The 18,840-nt window shown below is 33.8% G+C and overlaps 2 long non-coding RNA genes across 2 annotated transcripts; both read left to right on the forward strand.

The window, feature by feature from the left end:
- Positions 1 to 1,317: 1,317 nt before the first annotated feature.
- Positions 1,318 to 3,372, forward strand: LOC136274496 (uncharacterized). Its single transcript, XR_010712871.1, has 2 exons — positions 1,318 to 2,330; positions 3,098 to 3,372. It is a non-coding gene; the product is annotated as an uncharacterized lncRNA (long non-coding RNA).
- A 1,149-nt stretch (positions 3,373 to 4,521) lies between these two features.
- LOC105330987 (uncharacterized) lies at positions 4,522 to 6,081 on the forward strand. The gene is made up of 4 exons (XR_010713634.1): positions 4,522 to 4,560; positions 4,655 to 4,719; positions 4,918 to 5,018; positions 5,957 to 6,081. It is a non-coding gene; the product is annotated as an uncharacterized lncRNA (long non-coding RNA).
- Positions 6,082 to 18,840: the final 12,759 nt, after the last annotated feature.

Consider the following 18,840-nt stretch of genomic DNA (forward strand, 5'->3'; position numbering starts at 1 on the left):
TCTCTTTATCCCTCTCCATATAAATATCTTTGTCAACCTTGTGTATATGCAAGACAAAATATAATTCATAATGAAACATGCAAACAAATGTACATGTATTGAGTACATGTATAACAGCGTAAAAGCACAAGATTTATACACTCAGATAAAATTAACAAAAAAAACCCATCATAATGTATCTCTGTATTGAAATAACTTCCAGAATGTTTATTGATCAAAAGCAAATGAGATCAAGAGGTATGTCCGACCTCTTTTATCAAATATATGTTAATCCATGTCTGATTTTATATACATGTAATTACAAACTTTAAAAATATTCAAAACGCAAGGCATATTTCATCAAATAAATACTTACATGGTATCATCATATGGACAGTTTGTTGTGCATGATTTCCCAAGTGATATACATGTATGTTATTGCTATAGCCATCATATATACAACATATCAGGGCTGCGTTTTACAAAAGAACTTAAGACTTACGACCAAAATAATGAATTCTTATTAATAACAGACTAATCAATGATTTATTCTTATGGCTGGAAAATGAAATTATGGGAATTGAAATATTTGTAATCAAATAGTTTTATGTCAATTATGTTTTATTAAAGATCGTTTTATGAGACTGTAAATATTTATGACTTTGTCTTAAGTTCTTTTGTAAAATGCAGCCCTGGAGCAGCATTCACCTATTCTTCTGTCTGTGTAACATTGCTTTGGATCTTAAAACAACCCTGTAAGAAAAAAAATAAAATGTTATGAACATTTTCACACTGCATATATACTCCTATAAATGGATTCACCGTGACAATATGCACAAAAATTATACATGTAGACATGTAGACATGGATCCAGACCCCCTAAAAACCTCTTTAAATTTAAAGTATAAAATTCATGAAAATATGGCTTACTCCCCCTCCCAACCTTGTTACTCACTCAATCAACCCCCCCCCCCCCGTCCGAATTTTTTTTTCTGGATCCGCGCTTGAAATCAGATTGCATGCTTGCAACTGTATGTTTAAAATATATATCTGCAGATTTATTTTGTAATCATTACGGTTACACTGTGTTCATTTAAGAAATAAACAACGTTATTTAGTGAACATGGCGTTATGAATAGCAATTGCTCTGCTGGCATATTCCATGATGCGCGCTAGCGCATCGTGGTAAATATGCCAGCAGAGCAATTGCTATTCATAACGCCATGTTCACTAAATAATCGTTGTTTATTACTTATATTTGCATTTTACCCCTTGGAGATCCCCTGTATTAAACCTTGACATTTAGATACTGCAACTAAAAAAAAGTTCAGACTGTAATGTATTTTTTTAATTTTTTAACTCACATAGATAGTCAAAACTATATTTGTTAATATAAAAAATGATACGATGAAACAGTATCTCCCTTAAAATGTTAATATAAGGAATATTTTAAATGTCAAATTGAGAACTATATTTTCACGCGTCGTTATCTGCGCATGACTGCCAACCGGATGTAAACACCTTCATTTGAAATGAAAGTTACAATTTGTAAATGTTGAACTTGCGAAAAATCCAGGAGTTTGTGTGACCGACTGCATGGACAGCTGATATGACATTTGGGACGAAACAGATGTGGCAGTGGTGGTTTCTACGGGAATAAGTTCATTTTGGATAGCAGGGCAAGGAACTACAGCATGTTGCGCATCGCACATGGTTGCTGACGAGGTTTGTGTCTTCAGTGAAGATAATGTCGTACTTAGGGCTCTTTTTTGAGAAGTTGAGACATTCCTGCTGTAGGATCGTAATGAAGATTCGTTTCTGTGGCCTGATAAAAACATAATATGACGTGCTTCCCATCCCGAGTCGTTAAGATGTTGAATAGTTGTGGCGCGGATGCAGTGTGGCATGTACCTCTTTTCAACACCAGCATTTTTGCAAATTTCAGTTAAAAAATTCTGAAAGGTGCGTTTGGATAATGGCTTGGATGTGAACCAAACTGCTCTTTCTGAATTGGCCAGGGCAGCTTTATCATACTGGTTGAACAGTGATGTGGCATCAGAGGGGGTCTTTTCTAATAATAGTTTTAACATTTTAACCGGACAGCATTCTGTATCATCAGCATACATCCTCTTGTCGGATGGTGCTTCTGCACTTCTGATTCCACATTGGAAATTTTTCTGCTGTGTGTCGTGTGATAAAGTTACGTATTCCCCATTTTCATCATTTTTAAATTCAAAAGACTTTAAGTTGAGTTGGTGGTGCAATTCCAGCCCCCTTGACAAGAAATGAATTGATGTGAGGAACCAAACAGCGTGTCTCAGAATGACTGGAGAAGAGGAGCCCTTTTTCAAGTAAGTGAACATTTTTTGAAGGTCAACTGGTTCTATGATTTCTTTATGATTTGTGGGGAGGGAAGTTCCGGACCTCATTCTTTCTTTCAACAAACCATCAAGTGCTCGATTAGCCATTTTAAATTCTTTGTCCCTCACTATATCAATATTTCTATTGATATCTTGAAGATGGCGGTTTATAGCTCCTCTTATATTAATTAGAGAATTTTTATGATATACATCAGTGGAGGCATTTCCACCTGCTTTCTTTTGAGGAACCGCTTCACAATAGAATTTCATCAAGATTTCTCCAAGACTGACAGCTGACACTATATATGTGTCTAGGTATTCCCCATATGTTTCCATGTTCCAATCTAACAAGTGAGAAGAAAAAAACCTTAGAATTTGTTAATCTAAATAATTTTTATCATTTCTAATTTTTCAAAATAAGATTTGCATTTTCTTTTTATTTATTTCCATTCATTCATTCACTCACTCATTATTTATTTATTTATTTATTTATTTCCATTCATTTATTCACTCATTTTTTATTAATTTATCCAATTAGCTTTTCAAAAGATATAAATTATTACCTTGAAAAATTTTCATCCCCCACACTGTGTTTTTCTTTGTTGAGGATGACTGATGAGAGTCGTGATAATTTTTTAGTTGCTCCTCTGTTACATTTTTGAATCTTCTGTTTTTTATGTCTTCCACAGGGGTTTCTGGTTGGGGTAGTTCAGAATATGCAGGTTTTTTAACTTCTTTTTCCATTTTCTTCAATTCAGGAACGGTTGGGTCAAAGCTATTTAACAGTTCCTCATCACTGTTAGAAATTTCCGTTGGAACCTCGTCGTTAGGATTCATTTGAAAGTTTCCAAATTCCCTCTCAGCTCCTGTGTATTCCATAGCGGCACGATCAAAGCAGACGATCAAAGAGTCGGAGACCCGGATATTGTACTATATTTACAGGACTATTTAATATTCAACAAAGATAATCATGAAATATTTTGTTTATTTATTTAACTAATTCAATAAAATAAATTGTCTACATGTTTTAAAAGTGTTTATTTCTTATGTGTATTGCCTACGATGGCAATAAAACAAAAATAGATTGCGGATTTCCCCTAAAAGTAGTGCATACAGTCAGAGCAATTGCGATTATAGAGTAATGAATGCAGCTCCTCGGTATGGGCATACAGTGGGAAAGAACAATAGATATCCAAATATTCATTCTTGTATAAGAAATACACAATAGATAGAAATTTATCCGAAGCTCTTCGGAGAAAATTGACAGACCCTCTGTCAACCCGAATTTCCCCGTATATTGTATAGTTACATGTAAAGACCTGCATCTAAGTTTAATAAAAGCAGTAGATTTTTTAGTGTTTAAACACGTATCTGGAAACGTTAGTTAATATATAACATGTAAACATACAATATGCACACACTTGAAACATCGTAGTTCTAGGGTACCTGCATGTTGACGATCCGCTCCTCTCCTATCCAGGATCACAAACTTTTCAATCGCTGAGTATATAATCGTACGATAGATCGGACACATCTTGATGACGTTGATGTAAAGTTTCTGCTGGCTTCAGCCTTGCATCACTGATCAGCCAGTGCCGATGTACATAACTTTGCAGCTAGAGAAAATTCAGTCTGTCTGCATATGAGTTATCGCGGGAGATAACTCGAACGGGATTTCGGAAACGAATGAAATGTTTGCAAGGGCTTACAAAAAAGATGCACATCAACCTGTAGCGCTTTAAATTATTAATGATAATTATTCTAATCATATCTAAATTACAAAATCTGATCTGATCTATTGATTTTTGGTATATTGCTCTATGTAAAATCAATCACCATCCTGACGGTTCTCAGTACCAAAAATTTACGCAATATGTGACGTCAGTGGGAACGAGACTCGAGTAAAAAGTGAATGACAGAGGTAAGAAACATAGGCCTAAATGACATTTTTATGTATTATAGAAAGATCTCTGCTTCCCGTTTTGATAAATAAAAACCATCATTCGAAATTTTTGCAAATTATTATAAAGAATTCGTTACAATTATTTATAACTGCAGTGTATTGTGATGATGAACAGAGCAAACTTTGCTTATATCCTTAGCGTAATGTTATGGGCTTATGCAATAAAATATCTGATATCTTTTCCATTGAAGCATGACAAAAACATCCCTACACGGATATGGTGTGAACATGATGACATGCCTGTTGGCTGTATAAAAGGTGAGGATAAATCAAAGTACTAAATATACTGAGACTCTATACTCGAGCCAATCCTGAAAATTGTTCATTACATATGCTTGTTTTCTTCCAAAAGTCAAAAGAAGAGAAGAAAAGATCCTTCCATATTTTTCCAGAGTGTCTTTCCTCCATTAATAGCAGGTTCGTAATTGAGTAAGCACAACAACTTACATGTAGTTTTGTTAAGAATTTGTGTAGGAGATGTGAAAAATATTAAATAAGAAATCCATTAATGAATATCAAGATTACAATAGCTGTATTACTTAATTATATCTAGATATTTATAAGATCAAACAGGAATGAAACCATTTAATAATTATACAACAATAATATTTGCAGAGAACCTTAAGTTTGCACATGCAGATTTGCAAAGACTCTTTGGAAAAGATTTTAACAGCATGACAACCAACAACATTCCGGAAGAATTCATGGATACAGTGGTAAGTAATACTTCTTCTATTTAAGAATTGTATAATAATTTGGATCAATGTTTAACATTGAAGCTCATTTAAGTGATTCAAACAACCGACTTGAGCGAAAAGTTCATGTGTTGATCACTATTGTCTGTCTTAATTCTGTCCCAGGACAGTCTCCATCCCTCTGTAAACTTTTGACATTTTCTCCTTCTCCAGAACAGTTGAGCCAATTTTAATCGAACTTGACACAAAACAATATTAGTTGGAAGGGAATTCCAGTTTGTTAATTAAACAATGAAAAGTCACACCTTCTTTTAGTGAAATTAGAATGATAAAAAATGTGTTATTTTTAAAAAAAATCTTTAAAGCCTTTGGTCCAAATAGCTGAAACTTGTATGCAAGCATTTTGAGGTATTGTAGATTCAAATCTGTTCATATACATGTAATGGTTCCTAGGGTTGGGCCACAATAGAAATTGTTTTTGACATTTAGAAATATTTTCCTAAAAAATTGAAACAACAAAAGGGTCTTGATGATTATGTGAGGAAAAATTTGAAAATCCTCTTAAACAAAATGAACAGTACTCTTTAAAGTTGTCCAAATGTTTTGTATTTGGCAGCATAAAGTAGATTTGATAAGTTATGGCTATTGATGCTCAGGTGAGAGATTTGGTTTATGTAATTAACTCACAAACTGAAAGCATAAAATAACAACAAGGACATGGATCAGAGTGATATTTTAAAGTGAGAATGGTAGTATTCGGATATGACAATCAGAAATTTATTGTATCTGATCAAATCTGCTTTAACGAGCATTTATCATGTTATCAAGTGCATGTCATATATCAATGAATTAAGTTTTTATCTGCCAATATTAATAATTCACATTCAAAATAGATACTGGTATGCCATTCAGTAATAGGAACATTTCAAGAACACTGCATTATGTATATTTTCTTGTAGATTGATGAAGAAACAAGCCTTTTCGAGAAGTGGAAGAAGAAATTTGAATTATATTCTTATCTAAATAAAGAAGATTTTCCTAAGAAGATAATTGTCATTGTTTTCTGTTAATGTTAATTCTGTATAAAGCAAATTAATTAGGATTTCAGTTTTCTTTTTAAAATTTAACAGATTATATTCTCAAATTTAGATAAAAAGAGATCAATATTTCAAGATTATTGAATTAAGCTGCATAGTATTTTGTATGAAAATTGCATGATATTTGCATGATATTCGCATGAAACAACAGTGAAACATAAGATATACATTTTCGCATGAATATCGTGCGAAATTTTTATCATATGATATTTGCATGAAAATAATGTCAAAATCGCATGAAGTTTTCGCATGAAATTCATGCGTGTTACTTTTCGTCTCTTTCTCATGCGAAGAATTCGCATGAACTTCGTGCGAATTTCATATGAGATTCATGCGAGCCACTTTTGCCTGTGTATACTAAAAATGTGTTAAATCTTGGAAAATCTTGTTTACTTCCATACATATTTTTGATAAACTAAATACATGGTCATGATGTCCACAAAGTCATCTATCTCATTTGTGAAATTCATAGTCTATGGGTCAAGTAGTCAGGGCCTTGGGCGGGGCCAATATGGCCACATAAACGTATAGATCGATTTAATGATTTAATATTCTCTCCATACTTGTTTTAAATATCTTCATAACGTTCCGATGTTAAATTTTAAAATTCACTGCCCATGCAATGGGACAGAAGTTTAGGCTTTTTTATTTTTTATTTTATGGGGGGGGGGGGGGGGGGGGGAGGGGTATTAATATGGTCATATAATGAACATGTACTTTTACTTAGGATAATTGTTGTCTGTAATCAATAAACAATTTTAACTTTATCTTTAAAATGTCACTCGGCAATATTGAATTCAATATGTGTTCTATTTTAGGAAATCAATATAAATATCCAGTATGCATTTTGTGTGTATAATAAATGGCTGTATGAAATAAATATTTATATTTGTTAAAAGCAATGCAATCTTACATCATATTAATGTAATTTCTATTTTTGTGCAGATTTGTATATTTCGCTAAATCCTTTCCTTCCTGCTTTTTGAATCGTGCATTTTAACAAGAGGTGACACATATCTCGAGCTCAGTGTTTGAAAACAATGTTATCTTGTAAAATACACACCCAATGTACTACTAAAACACTCAAAGGATTTTGTATGTTTAGCATACACGAACTCGAGGCAACATGATGATTTAATGAGCTTAATTCTGAAAAACAAATTTGTAGTCGTCACGTTTATATTTAGACAGTGTATATTTAGTTATTAGTTCCGTGCTCGTTTTGTAGACAATTTTGTGATCTCATGTAGTTTTTAAGGTCACCAAAGTCACTCAGGTGACCTAATGCAATCGGTCTTCGTCCGTCGACGTGCGTCGTCCGTCGTGCGTTAAATTTCTTTACATTTTTAACTTTTTGATAAACTCAAGGCCACTTGCTACCATTTTTAGTGTAAGGCTTTTCTAAGCTAAGAGAAATCTAAATTGTGACATTCATGGCTTGAACACCCCCCGGGTCTAATAGGATATATATATATACGGAAGTCAGACATGTTGTGACGATGTAGCCTTCCACCTTAATTAAAGGTAAATTTCACATGGTTTATTAAATGTATGTTTACATATTTGTTTAACAATATAGGTTTTTGTTTTTAGATCGTTAAATGAAAAAAAATCTAAACGATCACAGCAGGTACTTTTAGTTCCTTCTTTATCAACATCTTTTTGAGACTTGAACCCAGCTCTCGCTATATTGATGGCACTCTGTCCTTGTTTACCTATACTCAAATATTCATTTTTTTATAAACAGCATGAAAATTTTTTTGTTTCTTTTAAAGTTGATTTATCAAATATTTCGCAGCATAATTCTTACTGTAACATCTTTTATTTCACCGAAACCCACGTTTTGTCCATTCTGCTTTTTAGCGTTTTCTTCTATAGTTCCATCACCAGGATCTTGGGCTAGGTTAATTGCGCTATGATAAAGTGAAATTGACATTTTTTCATTTAAAATTAACTTTAAGAATTTTTTTCTTCTAATGGTTTAGATGATTAAACTCAAATGACAGATAAAATGTTTTATGTGAAGTTGCTATGAAAAAAGGGTAATGCACTAAGTAAGGAAAATGGAAGACATGAAAGTGCATTTAAATGCAATCTTTTCTTAAAAACCGATTAATTAGCTTGACAAATTTATGAATTCTTCGCACTCTTTGAAGGAAGGCGTAATATCATAAATTAAATCATTTTTTACTCGACAATTTGATTACAAGTCTGTTTGGCTACGAGTCAGTTCGATAACCAGTTGAATGTAATTCTCCCATACTTCTCAAACGAGGTTCTATGTTTAAAGCAGCCATGATGTATGATAAACGGATCGATCTGACAAAAATGAATTTCTTTGTTGTGCAACAGTTCGTGTGCGAAGGGAATCTTTGAAACATGCAAAATATATTGGTGCCGAATTTGTGAAGTAAATTGAGGTTAAATATTTCACATATGACGGTGGTGTTAGCTTGCTTTGATTTTTGTTTCGTTTTCATTATTTATGACTTGTAACCTGGGAACTATCGCCTGTATTTTGTAATGTTTACGTATAAAATCAAACGGATCACATTTTATGTTGTGTTCAACATCAAAAATGAATAAAATTTATGTTCATTTCTGCTATTGCATTGCGTTCATTTTTCATTTTGCACTGAAAAAAAAAGAGGACACGAATAGAAAATCCTCTTTCTTAATAGAAACAGTTTTGTGCTTTTTATTTGTTAAAGTGCATATGTTTAGTTTTCACGTTTTCTGTTTACTAGCATATTTGAGTATGAAGCTTCGAATTATAAGCAAGATACAGAGCTTTGCTCACCATTCTATGTTTGTATACAGATCTGAGGTCTTTCTTTTTTCACCATTTTAAATGCTGAATAAGAAATACCAAGTTAAAAATCTTAATCTGAATGTAATAAACTCAATAAATGACTCAAACCTAGCAGAATTGTGAGCTTGTTATCTTGCTTATAATTCTACGATTGATGCTGAAATATTGGCTGATCATTAGAAATGTCTCGGTAAACATTAAATACTTGTACAAAAAATAAAGGATGATATGCTGTAACTACTCACTGGGGCCCCCTCTTCATAGAATGAATAATATGAAACATACGTTAATTTTGGTAGTTTTTCAGACACAAGTAAATATAAACGACACCATTAAATCAGTTTCCATAGTTATGACACATTTCTGTTACGGGGATAAAGGCATCATCGCTATTCCTAAGAAAATATTACAGCAGAAAATCATCGATCCTGGTTTGTAGCCATTTGTTGTTTTTGAATGAGAAAATGACAATAAAAAACCGTGAACCATCCCTAAAATCTGTAAAACGAAATACAAATTCAAAGCAGGGCAACACGGACCTCCAAATAGATATAGGTAGGATCAGGTGCCTAGGAGGAGTGAGCATCCTGTGCTGACCGGTCACACCTTGTCGTAATCGGGGGATAAGAATCGGAAAAGTCCGTTGACAATTAGGTGATTAATTATGATAAAACAATAAGTATGAAAATCGTCATTCAGCATGCGACCCGTGGAAGATTGTATTTGCTGACAAGGTCGTTGTATCGACCATAGAACTTACGAAAAGATTACTTCAAGAGAGACTGTTGATAGTCCTGTTTTATCTACTTGTTTGTCAGTAGCTTGCTTCGTGTTAGAAACTGTTCATACGAAGAGTATGCCCTTGCGTATCGAATCAACTGAGAGACAAAAACACCATAGGCAGGTGATGAAGGTATATTGCTACATAAGTAACGAAAGTTAACTACAGAAAAATTGAAGTCATCGCGTTTATCATTATACAAGTTGCTGTCCTTTAAAAAAGGACTGCAATACGTGGACCATTTGCATGTGTTTCCAACGAAAACGTGAAAGCCTTAAAATTATCACAGATTCCACCGACTCTAGCCCCCTGCTTTTAACCACTAAATTTGTACGTTGTATTACGTGTATATATATATATATATATATATATATATATATATATATATATATATATATATATATATATATATATATATATATATATATATATATATATATATATATAGTTTACTTTTAATCTCAGAATTTAAAGGGTTCATACTTCTAAAATAATTATGAATTATATTAATGAAGATTGCATGTTTAGTATCAGGCATTCGGCGAATTCTAATTTTTGCGCACACATTACGCTTCGCACTACTTTGTTACATGTAACTACGTTATGCAGTGACAGCTATACTATAAATGTGTAAATCAATTTCATATTTTGATGCACTTTTCTTGAGATTTAAACATTTATACAGTGACATAATTATTTAATCATCTATTAAATACAGTCACATATTTATTCAATCATACTTAAATGCTTAAATAATTTTAATCGGGAATTACTCTAGCCTCGCCTTCTATAAAAGTAAAGTTAAGCTACATGTGTATTCGGAAAACAACAAAACATTATAAATTATGCCATTTGATGCATGCTGTAGTTTCGGCTGACATTACCTCATTTCATAATACTGACAGTTTATCAAATGCTGATCATTTCTTTAAAAGAAATACTTTGTTTCTGTACTGATGTTTACCGACAACTTTACAATTACAGCGCCATTGAACTTATATGTGCATATGGCATGGAATCCCGATCCCGATTTAGATAAACCTTTGCTTGCCTGGTTCCATGAGCTACCCATTACGCACAGGAACCAGGCTAGCTCATGCGCAGGCTGAATTTTCCCCATAGCATCCGGTTTAACCTCGCTTATATATTTTCTGCGTGGACCTCAGGGTCCACGCAATAAATAGTGCCTGTTTTGGAGGGTAACTGTTGTAATTGACACCCCTCGAAAACCATTGTCATCCTCTGCGAAGCGGAGGTTGACAATGGTTTTCGAGGGGTGTCAATTTCAACAGTTACCCTCCCAAACAGGCACTATTTGTTTTGATATATTGAATCACTCACTGAGTGAATGTCTTAACAAAATTTTTATTGCTTTTATATAGAATGAAGCTGCGAACCGTACGCGCATAATTGTAACAATTCGTTTTGTTACCCGTTGAATAGTGTGTTGCTAACGAAGCGGGTAATATCACCAACTGCGTCTAAACCTATCAAATTTTAGTATTTAACTAAAAATATAATAAAAAGTTTTGTTGTTAGGTTACCATCAATGTCCATGTCCAGTAAAATATTTAAATATGAAACAGATGACGCAGACTCTGTGGTATGTTTTATTTCAAGTTCACTGGGATAAATCGTATCGACGTAAGTATGGAAATTACAATTAATAATACGTCGTCGATATACCTGACTGTTGAGTTGAAGGCCACAGCGAGTGATTTATTTTTTCACGTACAAGTTTTTGGATAAATTCTGCTTCATAAGAATACAAAAATAGATCTGCTAACAATGGATCACAATAGGTACCCATGGGAAATCCAACAGATTGTTGAAAGACTTGATTTCAAAAAACTAAATAGATGTGGTCTATAAGAAACTCAGGCATCTTTTTAATGTCAACTTCAGAGTACTTGTGTGTGCAATCAGAATGGTTTTCAACAAAATAATTTTTAAGATTTCAAATGACAAGGTAAGCATTTTTACGACTTCCATTTTTCTTGAAGAAACAACTGTCGATGATATCAAAATGCCTAGATTTTAATTTGTGATGGGGAATGGTTGTATAAAGCGTTGAAAAATCGTACTTTTTGATGCTAAAAATTTGAGCAAGATTTTGTGATCTCAAAGTTTCTAATAATTCTTTAGAGGTTTTTGATATCAAAATCTGATTCACACCACTTCTGGTGTATATTGTTGTGCAGTACTCTTGAAGTTTCTCCTTCACTACTGTAAGAATTTCAGTAAGGAGTAAAGAGAGAGGTTTGGAAGAACATTAACTGGAGCCTGCTATATATCTCTGTTTGTAAGGAATTTTGTGGAGCTTTTGAATCCAGTACAAATAAGGTAATTCAATTATAATAGGGGAAGACAAATTAAATTTTTGAATGTTTTAAATTTGAGGAATTGAGCGCATTGAGGTACAATTTTCTTCTTCACATCTATAGAAATTTTTTTAATAAAATACAATAACTATTATAATATATAGTTTTTTAAATACGATAACTAGTTAGTAGGTAATGAGAAAGAAAATGAACCTATATGCATTCATATATTTTGATCGTTTTATAAAGTGTGTGTGGGGGGGAAATATAGGGAATTGGAAGTTAACAGTGTACCCTACCAAACGTTTAGTTTTATATCTTGCGTAGGATTTTCTTATTCTCTGTAAAAATCGTATTGCATAAAGGTACAATGTCAAATATTACGTAAATGCAAAAATAAGTGTTAAATACAATAATTTTTGTTATTCTACCGAAGGGCAATATGGCACAATACCTTTTGAACGCCCATTTAAAGTCATTGTTGCTCAAGTGAGCGATGCTGCCCCATGGGCCTCTTGTTTAGTATCCACATCTGATTGACAACGCTTCTGGGTTATATTGTGTACAGTACTCTTGAAGTTTCTCACACTAAGAATTTTAGTAAAGAGTAAAGAGAGAAGGTTTGGTAGAACATTTACTGGAACCTGCTATATATCTCTGTTTGTAAGGACTTTTGTGAAGCTTTTGAATCCAGTACAAATAAGGTAAATCTAATTAATTTTGTTAAGTGGGGATATTAAAGATATCCAAAACCGATTTATGATTTTGAAGTATTTTCTGCTTGAAAATTAAAGGTTGCTATGGGTTTAAGTAGGATTCCATGTGTAGAACTGAAACATAGTTCTTTGAAAATGCAATTAATATAATGTGCCTTACAAACAAAGACAATGTTGTTACCTGCCTTATCAGCAGGTACCAGTACATACTGATTGTGAAATATATCTAGTTCTTTTCTCACTTCTACTTTTTTGAAAACAGAAGGATAGAATGTTTTCATATGGCCTCTCGGACGTTAAATGCGAGATCTTAATATACATCTGATGCTTTTAACGAACTCTGACAAGGTATCAAGGTCTTCTTTTTCAGATTTTGCCCACCGCTTTACGTAATCTTCAACAGAATTCATGATATACATATATATATATATATATATATATATATATATATATATATATATATATATATATATATGTATATATATATATATATATATATATATATATATATATATATATATATATATATATATATATATATATAAAATTACGACGCCATATGAAGGAGCTAGGCTCCCAAAATGTTGGTCCTTTCATAATAAGTGATCTCAGGTCTTCGTTGTTAACTAAATTAACATCATCAGTAATTACGTGTTCGGCAGGACTATAGTTGTAGGGTGAAGATGAACATGAACACGTTGGAGTATTACCTTTCAGATGTTTTATAGGTCTGGTAGAGTTTGTTTGTAATTGAAGAGTTTGGGAGGAATGGTTGAAGTATAACTGTAGGAAATGCAAAGGGTTGACTTTATCTTGAAATATTAACTGCATCGAATCATTTGCTGGCATACTGCAGTCTGGAAAAAACGCGGTGCATGAGCAGTATTTTCTGTTTGTATGTTTAAAAAGCCGGTGATAAGCAATATCCATAATCATGGATCCGAGTATGTATTCCGGTGTAGAAAAATAAAAAAGCAGCTTTTCCTTGACTTTTTCAGTAAGATTGTTTAACTCTTTTAAAGGGACAGAGTAAAGTTTGCTGAGAATGTTATGGAGACCCAATTGTTGTACAATGTACAATTGGTTTGTTATACTGATGTCCATGACTACGACTACGTCTCTGGGTGTTGTTAAAAAGTCCCATTACATTAACATTAGTATACTGTGTTAGAAACAAAATACAAGGTCATGTAAGGAAGAGTTATGAAACAGCACTAAGTCTTGTAAACATTTTAACCCCCCCCCCCCCCCACAAAGGAAAAGAAGTTGTACTTACATGTATCAATTCAAACAAATCATTGTTAGAGAATTACAAAATTATAAAAAAAAAAATCTTAAAAATGAAGAATTAAAAACCCATGGTTTTTATGCTTGCATACAATCCCCCTGCTTAAACACGTTGATGTATTGTAATATTGAGTTAGATATACGCAGTCAAGCCTGTCTTGTTTAAGCCTTACATGTTTAGCATTAAATAAAGCAGAGACAATTTTTCTTTAAGATAAAAAGTTTACAAAATAATGTCATATCTTTACCTAATTGCTATTACAATACTAATTGCAACAATTGTTTTTGTTGTATTAAAAATATATTTTTTTTTCATTTTTCTTATAATTTTCGCTTAAGAATTTTGTATTGATATTAATGTTGTTTTGTTTTATGCTACATGCCATAGTTAAAAACAAAAACAAAAATTACACAAAAAGGATAATATGTATGCTTCATGAAATAAAATTGTAATTTATTGTTACATGTAATTTTTAAACAATTAAAAGGACAGAAATGAAGGCATTGGTACCGTAAGTCTGAGGATTTATAGACAACGTTTAATGCAAATTGCCAGATTAATTACCACTCGAGCAAGTGCCTATGCAAAATTCACTTGCCCTATTGCCCCACCAAGTTTTTTATTGTGGTAAAATTTAAAACAATTTTCATAAACAATGTTGTGTACTTGTTTATTTCATTTTTCGTATACTTTATAAAATGTGTATATCATATGAACTTCATTGGTATGATGGAACTTTAACAATTCCTTACGGAAAAAGTTAGCATCTGTTGAAAAACGAATTGTTCTTGGCGCTACTAACTGCAGGAATTTCTCTGCACATGCTGCAGTACACGTTTCAAAGTCATATTTTACCCAATGCCACGTTTTTTTCGAACGTTTTGACGTAACAGCGTCTTTTGGTTATTGTTCGTATTCAGTTTGTTTTGCTGCCGTTCTTTCTTTGTTGTTACATGTATTGTAAATTGACTGATGACCGGATTTTTTCTTTGATTTTGTAGCAAAATTGTCCATCGTAGAGCTGTACTAGTCATAACCGCACCACATCTCAAGTGTACATATATGCACGCTTTTCCAGCGCTTGACCTTTATCTTTTACAGAGATTTTTATGAATAAAGTTAAATCATAATTATAATAAATTGTTGATTCGTACGAGAAAAAAAATTTCTGTGTCAGTGTACCCAAGAGTTGTGTTTGAAAAAATCACTTGCCATTGGGTACTGATATTTTATTTGTCCGATTGAAAAATGCACTAGCTCCGGGCGTCATACAATGGGATTTTTCAGCCCCTGCAGTCTCAGAGTAAGCAGTATTTACAGGACCACATTTATATCTTCTCGGCCAAATCAGGGTATTCATATAGCATATGTTTAGCTTTTAGAGAAACTTACAATTTCATTTGGACATCCTCCTTTTGGACGACGGACAATTGAATGTCTAGTCATTTTTTCGGGATGTTTTTAATTTTTTTATACCAAAACTTAAATGCTGTAAAGGGTAATAGAGAAACTTGTGTAGTGGTTGAAAAACTGTTTCAGTCTTGATTTTATTTCATATCACTATTTTAACGAATAACGACAGACATGGCATTTATGTCATTTGGAAGTAGCCAAAGTTTCTTTTATTGTGGGTTCACAGTTACATACAATGTAGATTGTCAGTCATACATAACAATAAGCTCATCAACAGGAACTCATTCATTATTAACGCAAAAAAAAACACAACTTAATACAATATGACATTAAAAAACAAACAAATTCAAGTTACAATTATAAAATACATTTAAGCACATTAAAGGGGCATGGTCACAATTTTGGTAAAATTTTATTTTTCTATTTTTATTATTTGCAATGCTTTAGGAATGCATTTCTAATGATCAAATGAAATTTGGGTGCCAGTCGTTGAGGTTTAAGCAAGATACAGGGCTTACAATTCTTCCTCATGTAAACAAGGCTCGTGCCCTGTTTTTGTTTAATATACCAGTAAAAATCTTTTTAAAGCTAGTTTGTAAATCTTATTATTCATTTTAAGCATATTAAATAAACAGTTCCTAACGATTAACACATTCATTTTAGGTCTAAAACTGGAATGTTTACTTCAACATTCAAAATGTAAACAAAAGCTTTGGTTACATAGAGAAGAATTGTAAGCTCTGTAACTAGATAAAAACTCACCAAATGACTCTCAAATTTTGGTTGCCTGTTACAAATGCCTCGTTGAAGAAATGTAGACATTAAAATCGAAAAGATAATTTTTGACCAAAATCGTGACCATGCCACTTTAAGGCTGACATGAATTCATAAAAGCATTTAGTCGACATATTAGTTTCGATCGCTCTTCAACTGCCACTGGGATATATATACCGGTCGAGACGGTTACGGTCAGTTGCTTTCCGATCGAGGCATTCAGGTTGCACGGACCTCTATATGGTTGAACTACACATTGTATAGTTACATGCATATGTTTGTTAAAAAAAGAACAGAGGATACTACAATCAATGAAACATAACAGGGTTTTATCTTTGAAAAATTTCCAAAGTCTTACATGTAATTTGCACAGATAATGCTGCCTTCGCATGCACATTAAACACGTGTGGCTTTGATACGGATGGCACAACGTCTGCATCTTATAGTAGAATCCGCTTGCACTACACCAACATTTTAGCTATCTTCAGTAGAAATATTATGAAATCCAATATATTAATATAGCCTTATATATGAAGTCGATGCTGTCACTGCACAATCTGCTACACTGTGTGGTTTGCGCACGTGCGATGTTTTTATCAGTATGATACAGGAAAACGTTCTACAATGCTCAAGGATTTTTTTCAAATATTTGTGTATGGATTTCTGTCCGTTTTGTTTTGTCTTTCATTGAATATGCATTCAATTGCAGTGGATGTCATTATTTTTCTTCAAAACGTGTTTCTACACAAATCTTTCCGTCCAATGTAACGTGTTCGTGTGAATGCAATACATGAATGCGGTGAAATATGAATAGTGCGTTGGCCTTATATAGGGGTTGTTTAAACCCCTGTCACAACGGAAGTGCGTCCTCACGGCGATCCCGCTGCGTCCTTAAATAATGTAAAATGCCAAGGTAAACGCAGTAGAGTCTCCTACAGCGCCGTAAGAACGCAACGGCATCTTCGTCCGTCGCGGTGGGATCGCCTTGAACATAGAAGAACGCCATGCGACGGCGTGCACTTTGAAAATGCACAAAGTACGCACCGTGGCTCTGCGTTCTGATAAACACGCCGTAGAAGCGAAGTGAGGTCGCCGTGACAGCGCCGTAAGATCTCTCTCCAACAGCACCACGAGAGCTCCGTCGGCGCGCTCAAGGAACGCAGCTAATCGCAGTGTAGACGCAGTGATAAATCAATTGCGCTTGCACGGAGACCTCGCGGAGTCCTTTGAGATCTCATTGCGTCTCTATCGCGCTCTGACTGCGCACCCACAGCGTTTAAACAAGTTTGTCCATTTGGCTGCGTTCACACAGCGACCCCAAAGAGCTGTTGCTGCGTTCATCGCGCTCTCGTGACGTTTCTTCTGCGTTTATACCGCGCTCCCTCTGCGTTTCCACTGCGTTGTCATCAAGACCACGAAAACTCGAAAAGTGGCTGTTGTACAATAGCAAGCGATGTAATAATTATCAAACTGGATGTAGATAACTATGTAAAAAGTAGAATTTGCTAATATTCCAAGATCTATCGATGGACGTAGATGGAATTCATGCCATTTGGTTCTGATGTTTTCAAATATTTTCTATGTTTTCTAACAACTAATAACGGATCCTTTTTGTAGACCTGACTACTAAGAGTTTAATCCTAGTCCTTAACAAATTGTTTAGAAGTAACTATGTTTCAATTACAATGCACCTTTTCATAAAATCAAAACAATTTTTAATCATTTGTTTACTAGTTGTAAATTCTTGTTTGTTTCCCATATAATTGTACAAATAAATATTAACCAACCAAGAAGTAAAGAACATCTTGTGCACGCAGTCAGCGCGCAGAACAAGCCGTGGACGCGCGGTAAAATTTCTTAGCACGCCATGAGGGCGAGGCGGAGACTCAGCGAGAGCGCAGTTAATCGCTAAGTAGAACTCCGTGGAAACGCAGTTACACGCCGTGGGAGCTCCGTAAGAACGCCTCGGTCGCCGCCAGGACGCCGTGACGCCTCCACTTGTAAAATTTTCAAATACAACTGTGTTTCTTAATTTTCCTTGCGATACTACGCCGATTCCATGAACTTTACAACGCCGTGGGGACGCAGCTTGGTGTGACAGGGCCTTTAGCGATGAGCGTTACAATATAAATCGACATTCAACGTGGCGGTAGTCGGAAATAAAACCGATATATTGCGAATTTAAGAATTCATTTATCTTTAATTTGTTCTTCAGGTAACGAAGGTCATGTTGTTTAAAAAAGGATAATATTTATGTAAATATTCCTTAAATGTTCTTTACAATTATATCAGAGTTGACAAATAATTATCTTATTGAATTTTGTTTTATTTGCACTCTGAAAACTGAAATATTGAAGACACAATTTTCCCTCGATTTGTTCCTTTCGCAAAATAATCGTATTTTCTTTTTATTTCAAAACGCTGTACTATTGTCATTGTGGTTCAATGATAAAGTAATTGTCGTTCTGTATTTTACTTGGCACATCATCGGTAGAAGTTGTCTGGACTTCTCTGTTGTTGTTACCAACTCTTGGCAAGACTCCATATCCGTCCTCTCTGACACAGGCAGATCGCACTGGTCTTGCGTGATCATAGGATTCATTCATATCCTCCTTGTCCGATTCATGCAAATGGCTGTACG

Source organism: Magallana gigas, chromosome 4 (assembly GCF_963853765.1).
Source record: "Magallana gigas chromosome 4, xbMagGiga1.1, whole genome shotgun sequence".
In the NCBI taxonomy this organism is placed as follows: domain Eukaryota; kingdom Metazoa; phylum Mollusca; class Bivalvia; order Ostreida; family Ostreidae; genus Magallana; species Magallana gigas.